The 24,845-nt window shown below is 34.6% G+C and overlaps 1 long non-coding RNA gene across 1 annotated transcript; it reads right to left on the reverse strand.

Moving 5' to 3' along the window:
- Positions 1–1,418: 1,418 nt before the first annotated feature.
- Positions 1,419–24,430, reverse strand: LOC124899712. The gene is made up of 2 exons (XR_007057179.1): positions 24,257–24,430; positions 1,419–1,695 (listed from the first exon to the last, which is right to left on the reverse strand). It is a non-coding gene; the product is annotated as an uncharacterized LOC124899712 (long non-coding RNA).
- Positions 24,431–24,845: the final 415 nt, after the last annotated feature.

Below are 24,845 nucleotides of genomic sequence, written 5' to 3' on the forward strand. Positions count from 1 at the left end.
TTCCATATGATCTCGATCAAGAAAATGCATATAAATACATATTTAATTAAATAACCCACCACATTGGGGATTATAACTCCATGGACTATGAAACTAGCAATTCTAAAGCTAGATTATTAATTTACTAGTTAATAAGGATAAAATACTTTCCTTAGAGGAGAAGGATAGTAAAAAACTAACGATTTTCACTCAAAATCACCTCTTCCTTGTCCCAAAATGAGTTTTAGAGAAATAAATCATTTTGTGGAATATTTAATATTAATAGTGATTTTCACCATTGTAGCAACATACATGGCTATAGCAGCATTACTATAATCATGCACGTTTCTTTAGAGATAATGATTGGGTGTTATAGAAAGAATTATTCTAGTTTTGTCCTTGTCTCTATAGAGAAATGTATGTTTCTATAGCTATATATATTTTTATAGCTACATGGGTGAGGCAGAATGCCTGGTTTTGATCAGAATTCTCCTTTTTCAAAATACACCTTAATTACAAGGCATACCAAACATTGCTCTTTATGCTATAACTAATTCCAAGAGTTCTAATTACCCACATGGCATATTTAAGACCACACGATTGAAGGACATTTTGGGACATATCTTTAATTTAACACCACAAGATTCAAAATTCCTCTTTATTTTCTTAAACTCTGTGCCAAGTCAAATTAGGTCTTTTTTTTAAACGGAGGAAGTATAGTATATATGAATATTTTTATATGATTTTTGAATGGTTTTGGACTAATTTTATTATGGTATTATACTATCCCTTCTCTAAGTTAATGCTAGTGCTCATCCCACTAACCATCCCCAGACGTTACATCATATCATGATGTAGGGTCCTATAGGTCCTTTGGTTACTTTGTGAAGAGTTAGGTGGTTAGGGTTTATCCATTGGTCAGCTTGAAGTGGTGAGTCTCCATATTTTAGAAGGCCAAAAATTTCACTATTTTTTATGTTTCTTAGGAATCCCATCATTTTATTTAATACTTTTGGATTTTCTTTTGGCCATGGTTAGGGGTATGTCCTGACCTAACATAGTATTTCAGTTTAGAGGATTTTTTGGACAAAGTGTGGGTGGTGACTGTTATTGACTCTTAGTTCCTATTGAGTTATCTATCTATATTTTACATTATTTTTGGGTTGCTTTCACTATTATATTTAAAGTTTTTTCTAAAGACATTTTTTATTCTTTCAAAAATAGATATGGATGCCTATGTATTAATCTGTGCAACCCTAGGAGACATTTTCCTCTTACACTTATAAGATTGGTGAACTAGGTTGCTCTGACACCAATTAATGACGGCCCAAAAACTAGGTCATGACAGCATCTATAACGGCCTAGCCTTGATAAGTAAGCTAATCACCCAAACTAATAGGATAATACAAATATCAACAAAAATGAGACTAAAGAATGACTTCTCAAAGGAATTCAGACCTATACTAGTATAATAGTAGCATAAAATTAAAATAAATGTCATAATAAACCTAAAAAGTGGTGTCATATGTCAAGAGTATCTAATACAACCTAAGATATTACTGAAGATACATCTCTGTATCTAAAAGTAAGTAAAGACATTAAGGAAATAAGATGAAGTTTGAAAGTCAGACCCAAACTCTACAGCACATCAGTACCTTGAAGATCCACCCAATCTCATATAAACTCAAATGTCATGTGTCATACTCAGACCTAGATCTGCATCAAAAAGGAATAGTAGGGATAAGTATGGGTCCACTTATGCTCAGTAGGTATCATAGGATGACTGAGCAAAGTAGGAAATAAGACAAGTAAAATATACTATAAGGACATTACCTATAAGAAAAAAAGACCCAAATAATAGCTCACATTATAAACATGTAAACATATATAAGTTAGCTCAAAAATCAACTCAATATATCCATAATTCATAATTATTAACTCAATGTCTGGCATCATCAGAATAAATATGCATGAAAAATATCATTTATGTCATATCAAAACCAAACTCGGGTATAACTATCATGATAAAGTTAACTAATTCTCAAATAAGGCCTATATTATCAAATTAAGCCTCTGCGCAGGCATTAGATCTAGAATAAAGGCATCTAGATGCACACAGAAGGCCAATGATGTCAAATAAATCCCTTACACAGGCAACACAAAATACCAGATATCACAAGTCAACAACAACAACATATAAACTCCCACACAAGCAACCAACAGTAAAATAAATCTCAAAATATAAACTCCATAGTTACTTTCCCTACCCCATAGCATGTTTTACTTATATATCAACTACTCAGCTCAATCTTAAAGAAGTTAAGCCATAATTTACCTAACAATAATGAAAACCTAGTCTAGGGTACTTTAAAATAGAGTCTTCCCTTAAGGAACGGCCTCAGAATCAACTACAACATTCAAATATAGCATTTACATATTAAAAGAAAGTTAATGATACTCATATTACCCATATTTGGGCTATGCTCAAGACGAGTTTGAAAAATAAGTTCAAAAATAAAAGAGGTAAAACTAGAATTTTATTTCAAAAACACATTTTCCAAGGTTATAAAAGTCTACTGGAGAACACCCATGCAAAAATAGGTAAAAAGTGAGGTCTAAAATGAAGAAAATCCCTGTTTAAACTTTACCAGTTCCAAAATCATGATTTAAATATGTTTTTAAAGATATAATCAATGGGAAATAGAGGGATTATGAGTTTATAAGTTACCTACCTAAAAATCAATGTTGAAACCCTCAAAAATTATCTTTTCCAAATCATGTATGATGGAGTATAATTGTGAAAAAAAAGGCTTTTATATTGTTCAGTGAATAGTATCTAACAATTGCAGGCCCCGACCTAGTGATCGCGCGGGTCAACATTGATCGATAATGAAGTTGGTCATCATGATCGCCTAGTTAGGCATCATAATGAGTCAACCTAGCCCAGTTGAACTGAATGCTCGTCCTGATCAATGGTAAAACTATCACATGATTGTAATAAAGAGAGTTATTAAGGCTGACGATCGCAATAAAAGTCCTGATGCAGAAGAAATTATTGCACCAACAGTAAAAAACAAGTTAAAAATATCCCTAAGAAGACCCTCGAGATTCATTTGAGACCCGGAAAAAGAAAATTATATATACCACTAGGCTAATTTTTTCATTGTTTAAGACTCAATGGCAATGTTGGATTTTCAAAAAGTTTATTATCAATAAATGAACCTTAAGACCCTATTTCACTACTTTCTAAATTGTAATATCCCTTAAAATCCTAGATGTTTTTTAGCTCTTAGTTTTATGTTTAAGGGGTCCAAGGCATGAATTTTACCCTAAGTACCAAAGGACTTAACTATTTTAATACCTCTAGATTTCAAGGATTTCATTCTTGGCCTTCTCGAATACAAAATATTGATTTTTTAAGTTGAATCATGTTTAGGGATGTTAAAGGGGTGTCCCAAAAGAGTTTCAAAATATTTGGAAGAAGTTTAGGTAATTTTGGAGCTTAGAGGTAGCAAGCCTCCATGATATTGGCATGTCACAGAGGTTATCCTCTACAATAACCTCCATGACACAGAGGATAGACCTCCTAAGGTCTGTGACACAGAGGTTAGTATCTATGATAACCTCCGTGCCACGGAGGCTGTATTTTCCTACAATGTTAGTTAAAGTTTAACGGGGCATTTTGATCTTTCCCTCTAATATCAAGTACCCAAGTGATGAAATAAAACCCTAATAGGGGCATCAATTTCCCCGATACCATCAATTTTTATACATATAAACCCTTCCCCTTTCCCCAAGAACAAAATTTAAGTTCTCTTTCCAAGACTTCAAGCATTCAAGATTTCAAGTTTTTCTTCAATAACTCAACCAATTGAGGTATATAGGGTACTCATTAATGGGTTCCTTCCACCCATTGAGTCCCAAAATTCCCGTTTGTTTAGGTATGAATTTTACTCACTTTTATGATCAAATTCAATGTTAATTATGAAATTTATCCATGTTTTCTTAGTATTTTTACATTCAATCCATGATAATAATCTTTCAAATGTGAATGATGCTCCTATAAGATTTACATTCCAAACACCCATGTCATGTTTAGTCAATACCATGTCAGTTTATTATGTTATGATTTAAACTTATGTGAACATGTTATCCTCCTAAGTTTAACACCTCTCCTTGTTCAAATTCATGAATCTCAGTCATTCATTAAAATACATTATCTTTTGGGTCTCTAAATTATGGCTTTTACCAATGTTTTAAGTATTGTTATCATATTTTAGTATCATTTAGTGTTGCAGGGTTATGAACACCCAATACCTATGTGTTTACTCATATTTGAAATTTCCAAGTACTAAGTCAGTTAAATCATAAATTCCATTATCATAGTAATCAATACCAGTGTCAGTTCAGCTGGGGTAGGATTTAGCACCGAGCAAACCTAAGGATGAAGTCCCACCTGCCAATAGAGGACTGAGACTTTTAGTAGAAAACCCTAAGTTCTAGAACTACATAGCCAACATAGGTTATGAGATATCATCCACCAATAGAGGACTGATATTCTCTTAGAGGTCACCCGCCAGTAGAGGACTGAATCCCTAGTCCTTTGGGATACCAGTTTAGTGGATCTACACAGCCAATGTTAGTACTCATGGCAAGGTAATGAGACCCTTCCCATTGGGGTTATAGGTTGGACCCCGATTAGCTCAGATTAAGGTATGTCGGTTACATGATAGCTCTCATAGTTTTAGTTAGTACTCAGTTTATATAATTTCAGGTTTGCTTGACCAAGTAATCAAATAACCAGTTATATAGTCAGTAAATTTTATAGATTATTTTAGTACATGCTTCACTTGGTCTTGCATTCTTAGTTTTACAAGTTCATTCATTCATGTCCAATATCCCTATGTATTTTAGTTAGTCCCATCCCATGTACCAATATATTTAAAGTACTGATCACATATTTTTCTCTTGCACTCTGTTGTCTTATAACATAGGTTTGGATGATTGGTTTCTCAACTGCTGTTAGTTAGCTCGGTATCACATAGCATTAATTATAGAGATTCCTCATCCATCAAGGACAATATGATTTAGGAAAGCTTCCCTTCTTTTAGTATTTATGTCGTGTAAAGAGCATGAGCTCCATTGAATCCCTTTTTATAACTTGTCCTTCATTCCATTTACAGACAATGCCATTCAAAAGAAATAATAAGAGAAAAAATAAGGATCAGCCCAAGCCATAACCTGTTCAGGAAGATCCCCTGAATGACCATGTTTCCCACGTCAATTTAAGAGTTGCTTTTATAGCCTTGGCCTATTTTTTAGCCACTCAAAATAACTAGAAGGTTGTTTTACAGTCAATCTAGAGTTGAATATGGCTGTATCCAGGATTAGAGACTTTACTCGGATGAATCCCCCTTTTTTTTCTGGATTCAAGTTTGAGGAGGATCTACATGAGTTTCGGGATAGGGTGCAAAAGGTGAAAGACATCATGGGTTTCACTTTGAGTAGAAGTGCAAACTTAGCTGCTTACCAGTTATAGGAAATAGCTCATACCTAGTTCACGCAATGGAAGAAAGACAAGGGTGTTGAGGCAGGACCTATAGAGTGGGAGGAGTTTGCCATGACTTTCTTACATAGGTTCTACCCACTAAGGTTGAGGGAGTCTAAGGTGTAAGAGTTCGTACATACAAATAAAGGTAACTTGAGTGTGAGGGAATACTTACTCAAGTTTACTCAGATGGTAAGGTATACTCTAACTATGATGGTCGACTCTAGGTCTAGGATGAGCTAGTTAGTATCTGGTGTATCTGATAACATAGTAAAAGAGTGTAGGATAGCTATGTTGATTAAGGAGATAGAAATTTCTAGGTTGATGGTCATGATCAATAGATTGAGGAGAAGAAGCTCAAGGAAAAGGAAAAAGACAATAAAAGGGCCAGGATAAGTAGCTTTAACTTTTCTCAGACACGATTGAAAGTCTGTAATCGTTCTCAAGTTTTCCAGAAATTTTCAGCTCCAGACTCATCTTCAACTAGTGCATCAGTGCCTAAGTTCAGGCAGGATACTCGAGATAGAGTTCCATGCTTTAAGTCCCAGGGTAGTGTAAATAGTGGTCATACCAATTTGATTTGTAGGAAGTATGGTAAGAATCATCAAAGAGAGTGCAAGATAGGTAGTGATGCGTGTTTTGGATATGGCAAGCCAGGACACAAGACCAAAGATTATCCAGTGGTTGCCCAGAGGGGAAAGGATTTGCGCCAATAGGGCTAGTCCAACTTTTTATCAGCTTCATCAGGTCGCCTGATTCAATAGAGTGCCACCTCTAGTGCCACCAGTGGGTAGTGAAGAATAGACTTTACACCTTCCAGACTCGACATGATTAGGATAGTTCTCCTAATGTGGTTATGGGTATGTTACAAGTCTTCCATATTTGGATTTATGCATTGTTAGAACTTGGAGCTTTACTTTTATTTATGCCTCCTTATATAGCTTTAGATTTTGGTATCAGTCTCAAAATGCTAGCAGAGCCTTTATCAGTGTCTACCCTAGTGGGTAAGTCTATTGTATCCAGATGGGTATATAGAAATTGCCCAATCATAGTGTCTTAAAAAGTTACTTCAATTGATGTTATGGAGTTAGAGATGACTAATTTTGATGTCATTCTTGGCATGGATTGGCTTCACTAGTCATATACCTCAGTTGATTGTAGAAATAGAATTGTCCAGTTCCAGTTTCCTAATGAGCCAGTTATTCAATGAAGGGGTAGTACTTCAAAGCTTAAGCCTCAGTTTGTTTCCTATCTTAAGGCAAAAAGATGATATCCAAGGGATGTATTTACCATCTTGTCCTAGTCAAGGACTCAAATTCTAAAAATATGAGTCTTGAGTCAGTTCCAGTAGTAAATGAATTTCCAGATGTGTTTCCTGAAGATCTTCCCAGAATTTCTCCAGAAACCAAAAGGAAAATTAACTTCAAAATAAATCTTCTTCCAGATACCCTTCCTATCTTAATTCCACCTTATAAAATGGGTTCAGTTGAGCTTAAGAAATTAAAGAAACAGTTGAAAGATCTCTTACGTAAAGGTTTTATCAGGCCTAGCATTTCTTCATGGGGTGCCCCAATTCATTTTGTGTGCAAGAAGGACAGTTCTAGAAGAATATGCAATGACTATCATCAGTTGAGCAAAGTCACAATCAAAAATATGTATCCTCTTCCTAGAATTGATGACTTGTTTGACCAACTTTAGGGTGCAAGTTATTTCTCTAAGATAGACCTCAGCTCCAACTATCATCAGCTTAGAGTTAGAGAATATGACATTCTAAAGATAGTTTTTAGGACTCGATATGGTCATATTGAATTCCAAATTATGTCTTTTGAACTAATGAATGCTTCTGTAGCTTTTATGGACTTGATGAACAGAGTGTTCAAGTAGTACTTGGACATGTCTGTCATAGTCTTATTGATGACATCCTTGTTTATTTCCATAGTGAGAGTGATCGTGAAGACCATTTGAGGGTTGTATTACAGACCCTTAAGGATCACTAGTTATTTTCTATGTTTAGTAAGTGTGAATTCTTGTTGAGATCTCTATCTTTCCTTGGTTACATCATTTCCAGTGATGGTATCTGAATTGATCCTCAAAAGATTAAAGTATTGAGAAACTGACCTAGACTTATCTCTCCATCAGACATCAGGAGTTTCTTGGGTTTAAATGGCTATTATAGATGGTTTATTGAAGGGTTTTCTTATATAGATTCTCCCATTTCTATACAAGCTCAAAGGAAAGTCAAATTTTAGTGGTCAGATTCTTATGAGAAGAGTGTTTAGGAGTTGAAGACTCAACTCACTTTCGCTTCAGTCATGACTTTGCCAAATGGCATAGATGAGTTTGTAGTTTACTATGATGCTTTTAGAGTTGGTATTCATTGTGTGTTAGTGCAGAGAGGTAAGGTCATAGCCTTTGCCTCTAGGCAGTTTAAGCCCCATGACAAGAATTAGCCGCCCTATGACAAGAATTAGACAACCCATGACCTTGAGTTGGCAATAGTTGTCTTTACCTTAAAGATTTAGAGGTATTACCTTTATGGGGTTCATATTGATGTGTTCACGGATCATAAGAGTTTACAATATGTGTTCACATAGAAAAATCTTAATCTCTGTCGTAGAGGGTGGCTGGAATTGTTGAAAAACTATATATGAGTGTGTTGTACAGCCCGAGTAAGGCCAATGTAGTAGTTAATTCCCTTAGTAGATTGTCTATGAGTAGTGTTGCTCATATTGAGGAAGATAAGAAGGAGTTAGTCCATGAGGTTCATCATCTTTCTAGGTTAGGTACTTGGTTGGTTGATCCAGTCAATGGTAGCATATGGGTTCAGAATGGTTCAGAATCTTCACTAGTTGCCAAAGTAAAAGAAAAACAAAATAGGGATCCTATTTTGGTCAAGTTGAAAAAGGAAGTCAGGGATCAAAAGGTTAAGGTTTTCTCCCAAGGGGGAGATGGTGTGCTTTATTACCAAGGCAGGTTATATGTTCTGTGATTTGATGGTTTAAGACATCAAATATTAACTAACGCACATGGTGCATGGTATTTTATTCACCCGGGAGCCACTTAGATGTACCATGATTTTTGGGAAATCTATTAGTGGAGTGGTATGAAGAAGAATATTGCAGAATTTGTGGCTAAGTGTTTGAATTGTCAGCAGGTTAAGGTTGAGCACCAAAAGCCTAGTGGATGCTTCAGGATTTTAGCATCCCTACCTAGAAGTGGGAAGTAGTGAACATGGATTTTGTGACAAGGTTTCCTCGTATGTGTCGTCAGCATGATTTGATATGGCTCATTGTACGTCGAATGACCAAATTTGCTTATTTTTTTCCAGTTCATACTTCGCATTCAGTTGAGGATTATGCTTGACTATATCTCAGGGAGTTGGTAGAGTTTCATACGATTTCATTGACAATCATTTCATATAGAGGTACTCAGTTTACCTCTCACTTTTGTAAGGCTTTTTAGAAGGGTCTCGGTACCCAAGTTCATCTTAGTACAACTTTTCATCCTCAGACAGATGGTCAGGCAGAGCGGATAATTTAGACCTTAAAGAACATGTTGAGATCTTGTGTTTTTTACTTTAAGGGTAGTTGGAATAACCATTTACCTTTGATTGAGTTTGCCTATATCAATAGCTATAACTCTTGTATTCAGATAGCTCTCTTTTAGACTTTCTATGGAAGGAGGTGTAGATCTTTTATTGGTTAGTTTGAAATAGGTGAGGCTATTTTAATAGGGCCAAATTCAGTGTTTGAGACAATAGAGAAAGTTTTATTGATCCGTGAAAGGCTAAGGATAGCCAAAAGTTGTCAGAAATATTACGCAGATGTGAGGAGAAGAGATCTTGAGTTTGATGTTGGTGACTTAGGTTATTTAAAAATTTCACCCATGAAAGGGGTAAAGAGATTTTGCAATAAAAGGAAGCTTATTCATTGCTATGTTGGCCCATATAGGATTTTTAGCTGTTATGGGAAGGTAGCTTATGAGTTAAAGTTGCCTGCAGATTTGGCATTAGTGCATCCGGTGTTTCATGTCTACTTCCAAAGAAAATGTATTAGAGACTTAGCTTCTTTTGTTCCTTTAGATAGTGTGGATATGAAAGATAGTCTTTCCTACCAGTTGGATCCTTTATTGTTAGATTTGTAGATAGTGTGGATATGAAAAAAAATGTCAAGGTTCTATGGCAAAATCAGGTCGTTGAGGGAGCCACTTTGAAAGCAAAAGCAGATATGTGAGCCAAGTATATGTTGTCCTCCTATATTTAAATTTTAATAATGAAAAACTAATGAGTGGATCTTTCCAGGATACTAGAAGATCGCTAATGATGGAAGGATATCTCGCATAAAGATATGGGGATCAGAGAAAGCTAATTCAAAAAGAAAGCAAGAGAGTCGACTCCAAAAATAGAAGAACATCAAATCATGGAGATCTACATCATCTAAGGATTATGGCAAGCGAATAAATAAAAACAAGAACAAAAAAAAGAAAGATCATAGTCCCGGGATCATGGCGAATCAAATCAATCAAGACTAAAATCAAAAGGAAATAAGGGCACATGTACATATCTGATATGGACAAGTGTAGCTGTGGAAGTTACACCACGTATGGATATATCTGTTATGGACATACCTTATGGTACCATACCTTAATCAAGGAATCAATTCAAATCCTTGATTGAGAAGAAATCTCTTGGGTTTCCTTACAAAGAATAAAGACCAAAGAAGCTGGAGACTATAAAAGAAAAAGACTAAAGGTTAAATCACCCACGCAACTTCAAAGAGAAATCTCAAAGTGTCTCAATGTTAGTCTCACAAAGCTTTGTAATCCTTAGTTTACAATTGTTATATAATGATTGAGTCAACTTTTTAATACAAATTGAAGTTGTGTCATAAGATCTGAAGAACAAAATAAGTCTTCACAACTTGTTTCTCATCATTGTACTCGAGCCCAACATTGAACGATCTAAGGAAACATTGAAACCCAAGAGGACTGGAAGTAGGCACCACACTAGTGTTCCAAACCAGGAAAAATCTTTGTGTCTTTACTTTTAATTCAATTATTTACTTGCTTGTTTATTTCAAATCTAATTTGTTTTATGAAGTGTACTCATCTACAGGCAAGTCGATTGTGAGGGGTCAATTGTCGACTAATAAAAATTTTCAATTCGCCCTCCTCTTGAATTTCAATTACTAACAGAGCACGTCTTACAAACAGTGTTGCTTAACCACACGTAAGAAAAGATCAAATGGCAAACTATCAAATTCCTGGTGCTCTTCTTCGAGATGGTCACTTCTACACAAGACCGACATATTTTAATGGACAGCACTACTCTTACTGGAAGAATAGATTCATAATCTTTGTCTAATCAAATGATTTCCAAGCTTGGGTTGTCATTAAGAAGGGACCAAAGCTGATTCTAGGACTTAAAAATAAGCAAAATGAAAAATACAAAGAATCAAGCGGTACTAATGTAGAAGACCTTGAAAGCTTTGAGGTCATCAAAGAACAACAAAAGGTAATCTAAACTAATGCACAAGTTATAAGTTTACTTCTTTGTGTAGTTAGTGGAGAAGAATATGACAAGTTATCAACCTGGGAGACTATAAAAGAGATGTCAGACAAACCAGAGATAACCTAAGAAGGAACCACCAAGGTCAAAGAATCAAAAATTATAGCCTTGGTCAATGAATACGAGCTGTTTAAGATGGAAGAGAATGGGAACATTGTAATAATGTTTTCCAGATTCAGCAAGATCATATGTAAAATAAAATCACTTAAGATGATCTATCCACATAGCCTTCAAGTCCAGAAGTTGTTCTAGAGTCTCCTAGAATTTAAGGAAACCAAGGATTCTATCCTAGAAGATGGGGATCTTCACAACATGGCATACGATGGGCTATGAGGTAATCTCATTGCATATGAACGTAATTATATAAACAAGCACCATAAAAATGAAAAGAAGAAACCAGTTGCCTTCAATGCTGCACCAAATAAAGAAGATGGTCCTATGGAGGAATCCAATAGCAAAGGAATGGCTCTCAAAAATTGTGGAGTAAGGCAGATCATGAGATAGAGACAGCAAAGATCCTAAGGAGTCAAGATTAGTGATTCTACTAAAATTGATGATCGTTGTTATCACTATAGAAGGCCTAGCCACTTTAAATAAAATAGTCCAAAATTAAGAAGAAGACTATCTAGAAAGAACAAAAATTTTGCAGCATGGAGTGATGAAGATGAAACTAAAGAAGAAACAGAAGCTGCCAATATCTGCTTCATGGAAAAAGGTGAATCTAGCTAGGTAAGACCACACGACTATCATAACTATAATATCCTTGAATATAATCTAGATACAATAACCAACAAGCTTCAAAAATTTAGAAATGAATATAATAAACTCGTTTAAGAGAAGAAAAGTTATGCAGCTCAATTTAAATAAAAACTCAAAGAGAAATGAAGAAACTGTTAAATAAAAATCGAAGCATGTCAAATTGAAATTGACTTACTTCACAAAGATCTTGATGAAGTAAAAATGCAATTGAATAACATTAAGAAATCACCAAGTCACATTTTTGTGAGATCAAACTCTTTTAAAAATTACTCAAGCTCCTTATTAGAATCGTTTAATTCATACAAGACCTTTTTCTCCTCTCGAGGTCCTATCTACTTTATCTATGCACGGAAAGGGCAAAAATCCTATAGCTGCAGGCATAAGCCTAAAAGTGTATGGGTTTGGAAGACTAAAGAGAGCACATTTAACCAACAAAAACCCAAGACCACTTGGGTACCTAAATAAAATTAATTTTTTTATTATGCAGGAATATGCCTACAAGAGCTATAAGAAGGGAATGTGGGTCATTGATAGCGAATGTTCTAAACAGATGATCAAAAAGAAAGAAAATTTATGTGCCCTAAAGAAAATAGATAGAGGATCAATTAGATTAGGTGACAATGCTAGAGGAAACGTCATCTAAATCGGCTCAGTAAAGCTCAGCTCCTTATACGAATTTACTAAAGTGTATCTAGTAAATGGACTCAAACATAACTTGCTCAGCATCAGTCAACTGTGTGATGCTAGACTCGGAGTCTCCTTCAAAGCTAAAAATGACAAAAGAGTCATTTTTCTCATTGGTGAACGCATTGATAATATTTATGTCTTAAATAGTCCTGACTTTTCTGCCTTAACCTACCTCACTGTGAAAACCAATAATATTTGATGGTGGCACAGAAAGCTTGGTCATGCTACTATGCATATCATTGAGAAACTATCTAGACTAGAACTGGTGAAAGGTCTGGCAAAACTCAAGTTTGAAAAAAGATCATATCTGTGATGCCTGCCAATTGGGCAAACAGATCCGGACACCATTCAAAGTCAAAGACATTGTCTCTACCACCAAACCTCTTCAAACAATCCACATAGATCTGATTGGCCCTACCAAAACTGCAAGTATTGGTGGAAAAAGATACATTTTCATTGTAGTTGATGATTACTCATGCTTTAGTTAGGTGATGTTTCTTGCTTATAAACATGAGGCTTTTACAAACTTTGAGACCTTTTGTAAAAAAAAAGTACAAAAAGGAATTGGACACTTTATCACCTATGTTCACAGTGATTATGGAAGAGAATTTAAAAACAAGGCATTTAAGCAATATTGTGCTCAGAACGGATACTCTCAGAACTTCTCATCACCTCGGTCTCCTCAGAAAAATATTGTGATGGAGCAAAAGAATAAGTCACTCTAAGAAACTAGAAGGACTATGATATTATAACATAATCTAGATCACTTTTGGGCAGAAGCAAAAAGCACAACATGTCATATCATCAACAGATGCATAATCAGACCTATTTTAAAGAAGATGCCATATGAACTTTGGAAAGGAAAGAAGCCCAACATTAGCTATTTCTATCCTTTTAGATGTAAATGCTTTATCCACAATAATAGTAAGAATAACTTGGGAAAATTTGATCCACGGAGTGACGAAGGTATTTTTCTTGGGTATTCTCCCACTAGTCGTGCTTACAGGGCTTATAATAAAAGAACCTTATATGTTGAAGAATCTATGCATAATGTATTTGATGAATCTAATCACCCTCCTATGAGTTTGAGTATTAATGAAGAACAGGTGAGTGATCTACAATTTGGAGCCAATGCTAACACAACCTTTGAGCCATCACAATACGAGTCGACTATGCCCTCTCAAGAGCTGACTTCAATAGCAGAACTAGTCAAACCAAGCATTCCAAAAGAATAGAAACACAATTGCTAGCTATCCAAATGAATTTATTATCAAAAATCCAGATGATAGGGTAAAAATAAGAGCATCATTGAAAAAGCAAGCATATGTTGCCCTTGTATCTTAAATTGAACCAAAGAAGATCGATGAGGCCCTTAAAGATAAATCATGGGTCGAAGCTATGAAGGAAGAATTGGACAAGTTTGAACAAAATGAAGTTTGGACTCTGGTTGAAAGACCCAAAAACTGCTCAGTAATTGGAACTAGATGGGTCTACAAGAAACAAACTGAGGGGAGAAGGTAAGGTTATCAGAAACAAAGCCAGTCTTGTAGCTCAAGGCTACTCCCAATAAGAAGGTATTAATTATGATGAAACCTTTGATCCTGTGGCAAGGTTAGAATCAATTCAAATTTTATTAGCTTTTGCTGCTTCCAAATGTTTTAAGTTTATTAATTGGACGTCATAAATGCCTTTTTTAATGGTTTTATTCATGAGGAAGTTTTTTTAAAATAACCCCCCGGGTATGAAAACCCATCTTATCCAAATCATATTTTCAAATTGTCAAAATCTCTCTACGGTCTCAAACAAGCTCCAAAGGCTTGGTATAAGAGATTGAGTACTTTTTTACTAAATAACAACTTTCAAATAGGCAAAACTGATACAACTTTGTTCATACATAAGCTTGTTTCAAATCTTTTTACTGTGCAAATTTATGTTAATGATATCATTTTTGGTAATCCTAACATCTCTCTGTGTGAGATTTTTGCAAATCTGATAAAAGGTGAATTTGAAATGAGTCTTATAGGAGAGCTTACATTCTTCTTGGGATTACAAATCAAACAAACTCCCAAAGGTAACTTCATCACTCAAGCTAAGTATATAAAGTAACTCATCAAAAAATATGATATGGAAAAAGAAAAGGCCTATAGAACTCCTATGTGTCCATCCACAAGTCTTGATTCAGACTTATCTAGAAAGTATATTGATGAAAAAATATACAAGGGAATGATTGGATCACTGCTCATTTGACCGTCAGTTGACCAAATATTATGTTCAGTGTATACAAGTATGCCAGGTTCTAGTTGATCCCAAAGAGTCTTATCTGACTGTCATCAAAAGGATCATCTAATACCTCATAGAAACTCAAGACATTAGACTATGGTATCCTTGTTCCTTCCATTTTGATTTAATTGGATATTCGGACGCTAACTTTGTCGATGATAGAAGTGATAGAAAAAACAATAGTGGTGCATGTCAAATTCTTGGTGATGCCCTGATTTTATGGCTGCAAAAACAAAACTTCAGTTACCCTTTCAACAACTTAAGTGAGTACATAGCCATTGGAAGTTATAGTACTCATTCTATGGATTATGCATCAACTAGTTGATTTTAATTTGTCTTTTGAATCTATTCCCATAATGTGTGATAACACCACTGCTATTAGTTTGTCTAAATACACTGTGCATCATTATAGGGCTAAACAAATTGATATTAAGCATCATTTTATCCGACATCATGTAGAATATGGCGATTTTTCATTAACTTTTGTTGACTCCAAAAATCAACTGACAGATATTTTGAATCCCTTGTAAGAAAATAGATTTGTTACCTTAGAAAAAGACTTGTCATTCTCAGTATTAATGATTTATAAGTTTATTTTTAGATAAAAATCTTTTTTTACTTGTTTTAATTTTCTCATCGGTTTTTAACCAAAAATCGATTATCAAAAGAGAAGTCATCATTATTTCACACCGATACTCATTCCACCTCTGCCAGCTCTGCAACCCTTTACCTTCCCAACAACCCCCTTCTACCACCTTTAACTTCCAACAGTTGCCTTTTTACTTCAGACGTCTTCATCTTCCCTTCATTATCTTTTTAGATAGATACCTATTTTTCCCTCTCCTCCTTAGTCCTCTTAACTGTACACTTATCTCCCTCTGTGTCCCTTTAAAATTTATCTACCTTCTTCTTTCATGGCCAAAAGTATTTCCATAGAAAATATGTCCAAATTTCTTCCCAAGCCCCTCTCCAACACCCATGTTCTCCTCTCCAAGTCCTCTAAAGAATCCTTGTTGGACTCTCAGTTAACTCTCATCAAAAGATGTTATCCTACTTCCTGTCCAACCCCATCCACCAAGAAACCTCATACAAACTCTCTAAACTCCCTCCCTCTAGAAGACATGCACAAATTTTGGACATGCACTCACAAAGATAAATTCTCTACCTTTAAAAGTTGCTCCGATGTACCCGATCGCATTATCAATCTCTATCAATTGAAAGATATTTTCTAAAATGTTATTCACTTCTTTAATTTTCAATATTTGTCCTAGGTTTTTTGTCTCTGTAGACTTCTGGTTTATGAGGATCTAGTTCGCCTATTTTATGCTAATCTCCACCTCTCTCCTAATAGTAGTGAACTTGAGACTCTTGTGTTTGGAACAAGAATCATCTTAAATGATTTTCTATTTGAAAAAGGTTTTGATACAAAGTTATCTAGTACAATATGTTTTATAAATAGTAACTAACCCAAAGATTAGAAGGTTAGCTTTAATAAAGCCAAAAGGGTTTTGTCTGACCCTGACTCTGTTTGGACTAGTTTTGGCCATCTATCCCTATGTTTTAAGTTTTGAATCCTATCCCATATAATTTCTACCACATTGATTCCTCAAAAAGGATCTCTCAACTATATTACGTGTCGTGATGTCTTTGTATTTTATTACCTGTTTAAGAAACTCAAAATTAATTGGGCAACCTAGATTCATGAGTACATGCTTAAGAGTGCAGCAGACATTCATGTCTCTGCTAGTTTACCATATGGCTTGCTTATTACTCAAAATCTTCAGTACTACTCAATTGATCTCTCTGCTTACCTCCCCCTAAGTGGAATTTATTACTACATATGTCTCTAAGACTTTTTGCCAGTATGGCCTATGTTTTGGTTGAAGAAGAATGGTGCAAGAAGAATTCTGCTCGGGCAAAGTCAGAACTCCGCAAGGTAAGCAAGTCTGTTTCTAACCCCATTATTAGTGTCTTGAAAAAACTCAAGGAAATTCAGGATAGCTTCAAAGATATTGAGGAAGGTGTCATACTACTGCATGAGTCGACTTCCAAACTTTTAGACCTTGGGAAGAGCACCAGAATAGTCATAGGCATGGTCCGGTTGGCTCATGATGAATTCAAACATGAGGGTATCAAGTTTTTACTCAAGTGTTCAACTGCATGGATTCCCTCGAGTCCTAATTTCACTCTTCCAATGATGATCTAGTTATTTGCATTTAGAACTCCTACTCCTCCATTAAAAATATTAAAAAATCATATGATACATTTTTTCATAATATGCATAATACCCTGACATACTTCCTAAAAAAGCGGTGAATGATGACACTTTTCTTCAAAAGGGGGTCATGTGCCTTGTTTTTGTTGGGTTGTAAGATGTTTTTTAACACACTATCTGCCACACTCTCTATTTTACCTACTACTTGTTAGTTAATAGATTGCTTTTCTACTATATGTCTATTGCTCTTTTGCTTCTCTGTTGTTGTTTTTTATTATGCCAAGAGGGGGAGAAAGACAGGAACATCAGAAGTACCTACAAGTCGGGGGGGGAGGGGGCAAGTCAACTGACATTGAATAAGAATTGACTAATTAAGGAATATCAGAAGTGACTACAAGTCAGAGGGAGCAATCCGACTACCATGATAGACAAGGAAGTCAACTAATGTTTAAATTATTATTTGACATTATCAAAAGGAGGAAATTATTGGCCTCCTATATTTAAGTTTTAATAATGACAAACTAATGAGTGGATCTTTGTAGGATATTGGAAGATCTCTAATGATGGAAGTATATCTCGCACAAAGATATGGGGATCAGAGAAAGCTAATTCAGAAAGGAAGCAAGAGAGTTGGCTCTAAACATGGAAGAACTTTGAATCATAGAGATCTATGGAATCTAAGAATTATGGAAAGTGAATTAATCAAAAATAAGAACAAAAGAAAGAAAGATAATAGTCCTGGGATCAGGGGAAATCAAATTAATCAAGACTAAAAGCAAAAGGAAAGAAGGCCACATGGACATATCTGATATGGACATGTATAGCAGTGAAAGTTGCACCACGTATGGACATATCTGATATGGACATACCTTATGGTTCTATCCCTCAATCAAGGAATCAATCCAAATCCTTTATTGAGAAGAAATATCTTGGGTTTCCTTACAAAGCGCAAATACCAAAGAAGCTAGAGAATGTAAAAGAAAAGGACTAAAGGATAAAGCACCCACGCAACTTCAAGGAGAAATCTCAAGGTGTCTCAATATTAGTCACACAAAGCATTGTAATCCTTAGTTTACAATTGTTACATAAAGAATAGGATCGAGTCAACTTTGTAATACAAACTGAAGGTGTGTCACGAGATCTGAAGAACAAAATAAGTCTTCGAAACTTGTTTCTCATCATTGTACTCGAGCCGAACATTGAAAGATTTAAGGAAACAATGCAACCAAAGGGGACTGGAAGTAGGCACAACATTAGTGTTCTAAACTAGGATAAATCTTCATGTCTTTACTTTAAATTCAATTAATTACTTGCTCATTTATTTCAAATCTAATCTGTTTCGTGAAGTGTACTGATTTGCAGGCAAGTCGACTGTGAGGGGTTAAAAGTCGAATCACAAAAATTTTTAATCCACCCCTCCTGAATTTTAGTATCTCCATCTTTTCTCTATAAATTCATATTCATCTTGAGGTAATGTTTCTCTTAAATTGACTCTCTCACACTTTATTTTATCTATATAACCATCCACGAGTCATTGCATTTATTTATGAATTTATTTCAGTTCCCGTATCATATTTCAGACTCGATGATTTAATCATGATTTAGATCATAAGCATTCATTTCAATTTTCTTAGTATCTCATCTTAGACAGCTTTATTCGAGGCTGAGTGATCCTAAGAGGAAGAAATTATAATACCCCATAAAATTCTAGATGTATTTCAGCAATTAGTTTCATGTTTAAGGGGTCCAAGGCATGAATTTTACCCTAAGTACAAAGGGAAATAACTATTTTAAGACCCAAATATTTCAAGGATTTTATTTTTTTCTTTCCTAAATATGAAATAATGATTTTAAGTTGAGTCATGTTTAGGGATGTTAAAGGGTGTCCTGAATGAGTTTTAGAATTTTTGGAAGAGGTTCGAGATGATTTTGGACCTCGAAGGCAGCAAGCCTCCGTGATATTCGCATGTCACAAAGGTTAGCCTCCGCGATAAACTCTATGACATGGAGGCTAGACCTTCGCGATAAGGTCTATGACACAAAGGTTAGTCTCTACGATAACCTCTGTGCGACGGAGACTGTGTTTTCCTGCAATTTTAGTTAAAGTTCAAGGGGGAATTTTAGTCTTTCCTCTAATATCAAGCACCAAAGTGATGAATTAAAACCTTAATAGGGGTACCAATTGACCCAATACCATCTATTTTCATACGTACAAACGTTTCCCCTTCTCCAGGAACAAAATTCATCATTTCTTTCCAAGAATTCAAGTATTCAAATTCCAATTTCAAGTTTTTCTTAAATAATTCAACCAATTGAGGTATATAGGGTATTCATCAATGGGTTTCCTTCCACCCATTGAGTCCCAAAATCCCTTTTTATTCAAGTATGAATTTTATTCTCTTTTATAATCAAATTCAATGTTAAATATAAAATTTATCCATGTTTCCTTAGTAGTTTTACATTCAAGCCATTATAATAATCATTCCCATGTGAATGATGCTCCTATATGATTTATGTCCCAAACTCCCATGTCATGTTTAGCCAATACCATGTTAGTTTATTAAGTTATGAATTAAACCATGTGAACATATTATCCTCCCAAGTATAACACCTCCCCATAATCAAATTCATGTATCTCAGTCGTTCGTTGAAATGTATTATATTTTGGGTCTCTAAATTATGAATTTCTTCCAATGTTTTAAGTGATGTTGTCATATTTTAGTATCGTTCATTGCTGGAGGTTAATGAACACCCGATACCTATGTGTTTACTCATGTTTCAGATTTTCAAATACTAAGTCAGTTAAATCATGAATTCCAATATCATACTCAGTTGTATTATGACCATGTTGAGCACTATCTATTATGATTTTAGTTAACAGTAATCAATACCAGTATCAGTTCAATTGGGAGTAAGATTTAGAACCGAGCAAACCTAGGGATGAAGTTTCACCCACTAGTACAGTACTGAGACCTTTAGTAATAATCCCTCTGTTCAAAAACTACATTGCCAGCATAGGTTATGAGATGCCAACCGCTAGTAGAGGACTGACATTATCTTAGGATTCACCCGCCAATAGAGGACTGACTTCCTAGTCCTTTCGGACACCAGTTTAGTGGATCCACATAGCCAGTGTCCGTACCCGTGGCAAGGTACTAACACCCTTTCAACTAGGGTTACAGTTGGACCCCGATTAGCTCAAATTAGGGCTTGTTAATTACATAATAGATCCCATAATTTTATTCAGTACTCAGTTTATTTCAATTCAGTTTTGCTTGACCAAGTAATCAGATTAGTAGTTATATAGTCAGTTAGTTTTACAGATTATTTTGGTACATTCTTCACTCGATCTTACATTCTCAGTTTTACATGTTGATGCATTCATGTTCAGTATTCCTATGTATTTCAGTTAGTCCCTATCCTATGTACCAATACATTCAAAGTACTGATCACATACTCTTCTTTTGTGCTATGTTATCTTATAACATAGGTTTGGATGCTCAATTTTTCGACCGCTCTTAGTCAGCTCAGCATCACGTAACAGCAGTTGTGGTTTTTTCTCATCCATCGAGGATGATATGATTCAGTTATTAAAAGTATTTTCTTTCATGTCAGTCAGTTTGAGTTACTTGGAGACTTGTCCTATCAACTCCTCATGTCTTAGAGACTTTCAGACATTCAGACTTGTATTTTAGTTTCTTTATCAGTAATGTGGACATATTGTATTTTTTTAGTATTCTATCTTACCTGTAGGTTATCAGTTTATCTTCCACATATAATCTTTTAATGTTATTTTATTTTATGCTCTTATCAGGTACCAGATCATGGGTTTACTTGAGGTCACTTATGGCCTTGAGCACCGTGTCACAACTAGGGGATAACCTTGGGTTGTGACATAAATGAAGGGTTGAAATGAGACATAAATATCCCAAAATTAAACCAACCCCACTACTAACCCAAATTTCATAATTCAGAATAGCTAGCATGGTATGTTTTGCCATTTGACAACTACAACAACAAATGTTGATCGAATTTAATTATATGGATTCTCAAGCCTCTAAAACCCACAAACCAGATAAATCATTTCCAATCACATTAAAAATCGCATCAACTATCTTCAAACCTTTAAACCAATATGTAGCAACTATGAAAAAGGGAAAAATAGTCAAAACACATAAAAATAAAAAATTCTCAAATTCAGGTCATTACACAGTCAAGCTTTATAAAAGGAAGGAGCATCATTAAAAAATGTCTTGCTGACCTAGGAGATTATCTTAGATATTAGATATATGGAAAAAACAGGTAATGTTGTTCAAAAGTTGGATATGTCTAAGTCTTATGATAGAGTTTCATGTTTATACTTGACTAGGGTGATGATTTATGAGAAAAATGGGTTTTGTAGAAACTTTTATTGATTTGATATGGAGGGTGGTAGAAAATAATTGGTACTCTATATTATTAATGGGTATTCCTATAGTTTATGTCGCTCTACTAAATCTTGAAATAAGGTGATCCCTTGTCACTTGTACTTTTCATACTTACTACTGAAGTTTTATCTAGAGCCCTAAATGCATTGTTTAAAGATGGAATGTATAAAGGTTATTGGTTGAACAAATGGAGTAAGAACTTGAATCATATTGCTTATAAAGATGATACAATTAGCTTTACTTCTGCTGATAAACTTTCTTTAGATCTAGTCATAAAAGTGTTGAATAATTATCAGGAGATCTCAGGGAAAATAATATATAGACACAATAGATAATTCTGCGTGTATAGAAAGGTGGTTGGTTCATTGATGAATGTGGTAAATAGCATAATTGATTATAAGTAGGCTCATTTTTATTTTCAGTATTTAGGTTTCCCAATTACATATATAAGAAAAAGAAAGGCCTACTATAATCACTTGATTAGAAAGATGAAAAGACAGACTTCAGAATTAGAAGGAAAAGCTATTATCTTTTGTGGGGAGGTTGTATTAATTAATAGTGTGCTATAGATTATTCCTCTCTACTTGTTTTCAGCAGTGGTGGAACCTAAGTTCATCTTGTATGAACTTCCTAAAATCTTCAATGGGTTTTTGTGGAGTACCAAAGAGCAAGGAAAAAGTAAACACTAGGTAGCATGGGACAATACATGTTTTCCAAAAGAAGAAGATGGGGTGGGGTTTAGAGATCTCTTTGGCATATCTAAAGCTATTTTTACAAAGTTATGGTAGTTTTTTAGAATATCTGGATCATTATAGACTGATTATATATGGATTAAGTATTGTAAGAAACTTATTCAAATAGTGGTGCAGTGTAAAACTGTGTCTCGAGCATGGAGGAAGATTGTAGAAGCTAGATATTTTATTGAGTAAAAATAATGGTGGAAATCAATTGTGGGATCCTTAAGCATATGGCTTGATAATGAGACAAGATTAGGGGCTTTGAATCATATGGTGGAACCTGACTTTAAGATCAATAAGAAGATGGAGATATAAATTCATTTATGATAGAGAACAGATGGGATGCTCAGAAAATGCAAGGTGTTTTAACTGGAGACATTAAACAATAAACTGTAGAAAACATCAACATTAGTAAGAAGGCGTCACCTTAGGATATACTTTGGTGGATGCCCACCACAAATAGTAAGTTTATAGTATCAAGTGTCTATCAATTGATCAGACATAGAAGAAATATTGAAGAGCATTGGAAATACACATGGATTAAAGATATGCCTTTCAAAATTAATTTTTTTCTTAGGGAAATTGTGGAAATTAAAATCCATGTTGATGATATTTTGCAAAGGTGTGGGATTAAGTTAGTTTCTAGATGTAAATATTATTCATGTCCTCTTCTAGAAACTGTCCATCACCTTTTTATCTCTAGTGAAGCTGCAGCTAGGGTTTGGAATTATTATGCAGTAGGTGCAGAGGTTAAGGGTTCTTTTGTATAGTGTTTATTAGACACATCAAAGTTGTTGAATATAGAGGTAACTAGAAGAATTAAGCAAATTTTTCAGGCTATTCCAGGACCGGTGTGTTGGCAACTATGGAAGATGAGGAATAGAATAAACCATGGTGGTGTAACACCAATCAGTAGGGTTATTCATAAAATAAATATGAATCTGCATCATATAACTATAAACAGGTATCCTTGGTTGACGGAAGTACTAACTAGTTGGCCAATTTTGGTGGAATTTTTGCAGAATTACATGGCTCAATTGAAGACTATCTTAGTAGTGTGGAAGAGGCCAAATCAAGGCAGGTAGAATTGCACCTCTAATGGTACAATAGGGAACCCAGGGATTTGTTCAATCGCATTTTGTGTAAGAATGGGGATTGTGATATAAAGTATGCATCATGTAAACAAATTCAAAAAGTTAAAACTATATTTGTAGAAGCAATGCCAATGAAAGAAGGTTATGGGTATTGTGTGGAACGTCAGCTTCTACCTTTAGTCCTAGAAACTGATTCGATGGCTCTAACTAAACTGGTGAAAGGGGAATAAAAAAGTCCTTATAATATTGTTATGATTATTAAAAGACTAAGAGAGTTAGTTGGAGGAGGCATGATTCAAATCAAACACATCTATAGAGAAGAGAACACATTAGCAGATTTTTTAACTAACTATTGTTTTATTTTTCAGGTACAAAAAGCTTTAACACTTTCTTGGAGCTACCTAGGAAAGCAAAGAGCATTGTAATTCTAGATAAGCAGCAGATGCCACATATGAGGATCAGAAGACAAAAGAGAAAAGCACCATATTAAGGGTAATTTCATGAAGGAAATATAAGCAACCACTCCTACAAGCAGACAGGGTATCATATATGGGAGGCTCAAAATACAACCCAGAGTTAAATTTCGTTTAATTCCATAAATGTGCAGTCTATTATTGGCATTAATTTAATTGTAAGCATATTAATAGGCCACAAATTTTTAAACTAATATGAAGGTGGTATTAATATCAATGAGATTTAGCCCTTTGTAGAGGAATAAACATGATAATCATATTAGTATCTTACAATTAGGGAAAATTTCATATTTGACCTAAACATGAGCAAAGTTTATATCGAGTGCTTGAATTTTGACTCTATTGGTAACAACTACACAACACGTGGTGAGGGTTTTAGGAGACTTGAGATGTAATTCAATTGAAGCTCTCTTGATCTTATTCATAGCTCAAAATATGTGAATCTGATACATATTCAAGCACAACAACGTCTAGATAACAAAGAAACATACCTTAGTGAAGTAGTGTAAATTAGATGCTTCTTTGATTTTGATGATAAAGGCTTATCGAAGATTTGTTTAAGCTCATCGCTGCCAGCAGACCTCTTACCTTCCTAATCTTTCATTTTCCTTTATTGTTTTTTACTTTCTAGAATAGTCTTTATTGTTTTCTTTTGATGTCTTTATTTTCTCGGTTTAGGCCATCTCCTTGGGCCAGAGCATTTTTTGTACATATTCTTTATTAATAAAAGGCCCTTGGCCAGATTTATTAATAGAATAAAACACCATAAAAATATATCAACTGTACACATACGAAATCCCACAAGTTAAAATATATCAAAATAATGTATTAAAGGTAAACATACAAAATGTATCACAAAATTAAATTAAATTATTATGTATCAAATGAAAATATCCATGGATTTTACCTGATTTTGGGGGTCATTATGTTTATTCCCTGCTTATTCTCAGTTCTTAAATCATAATCTTCTTGAATCTTTTTTATCATTATAGGGTCATTGTGGCGTTTCGATCCATATTCGTGAAAATCATTAGAAGTGTGATGAGTGGTGAATTTACCACTCATTTACATCCAAAAGTT

This window comes from Capsicum annuum, chromosome 6 (genome assembly GCF_002878395.1).
Source record: "Capsicum annuum cultivar UCD-10X-F1 chromosome 6, UCD10Xv1.1, whole genome shotgun sequence".
Lineage (NCBI taxonomy): Eukaryota > Viridiplantae > Streptophyta > Magnoliopsida > Solanales > Solanaceae > Capsicum > Capsicum annuum.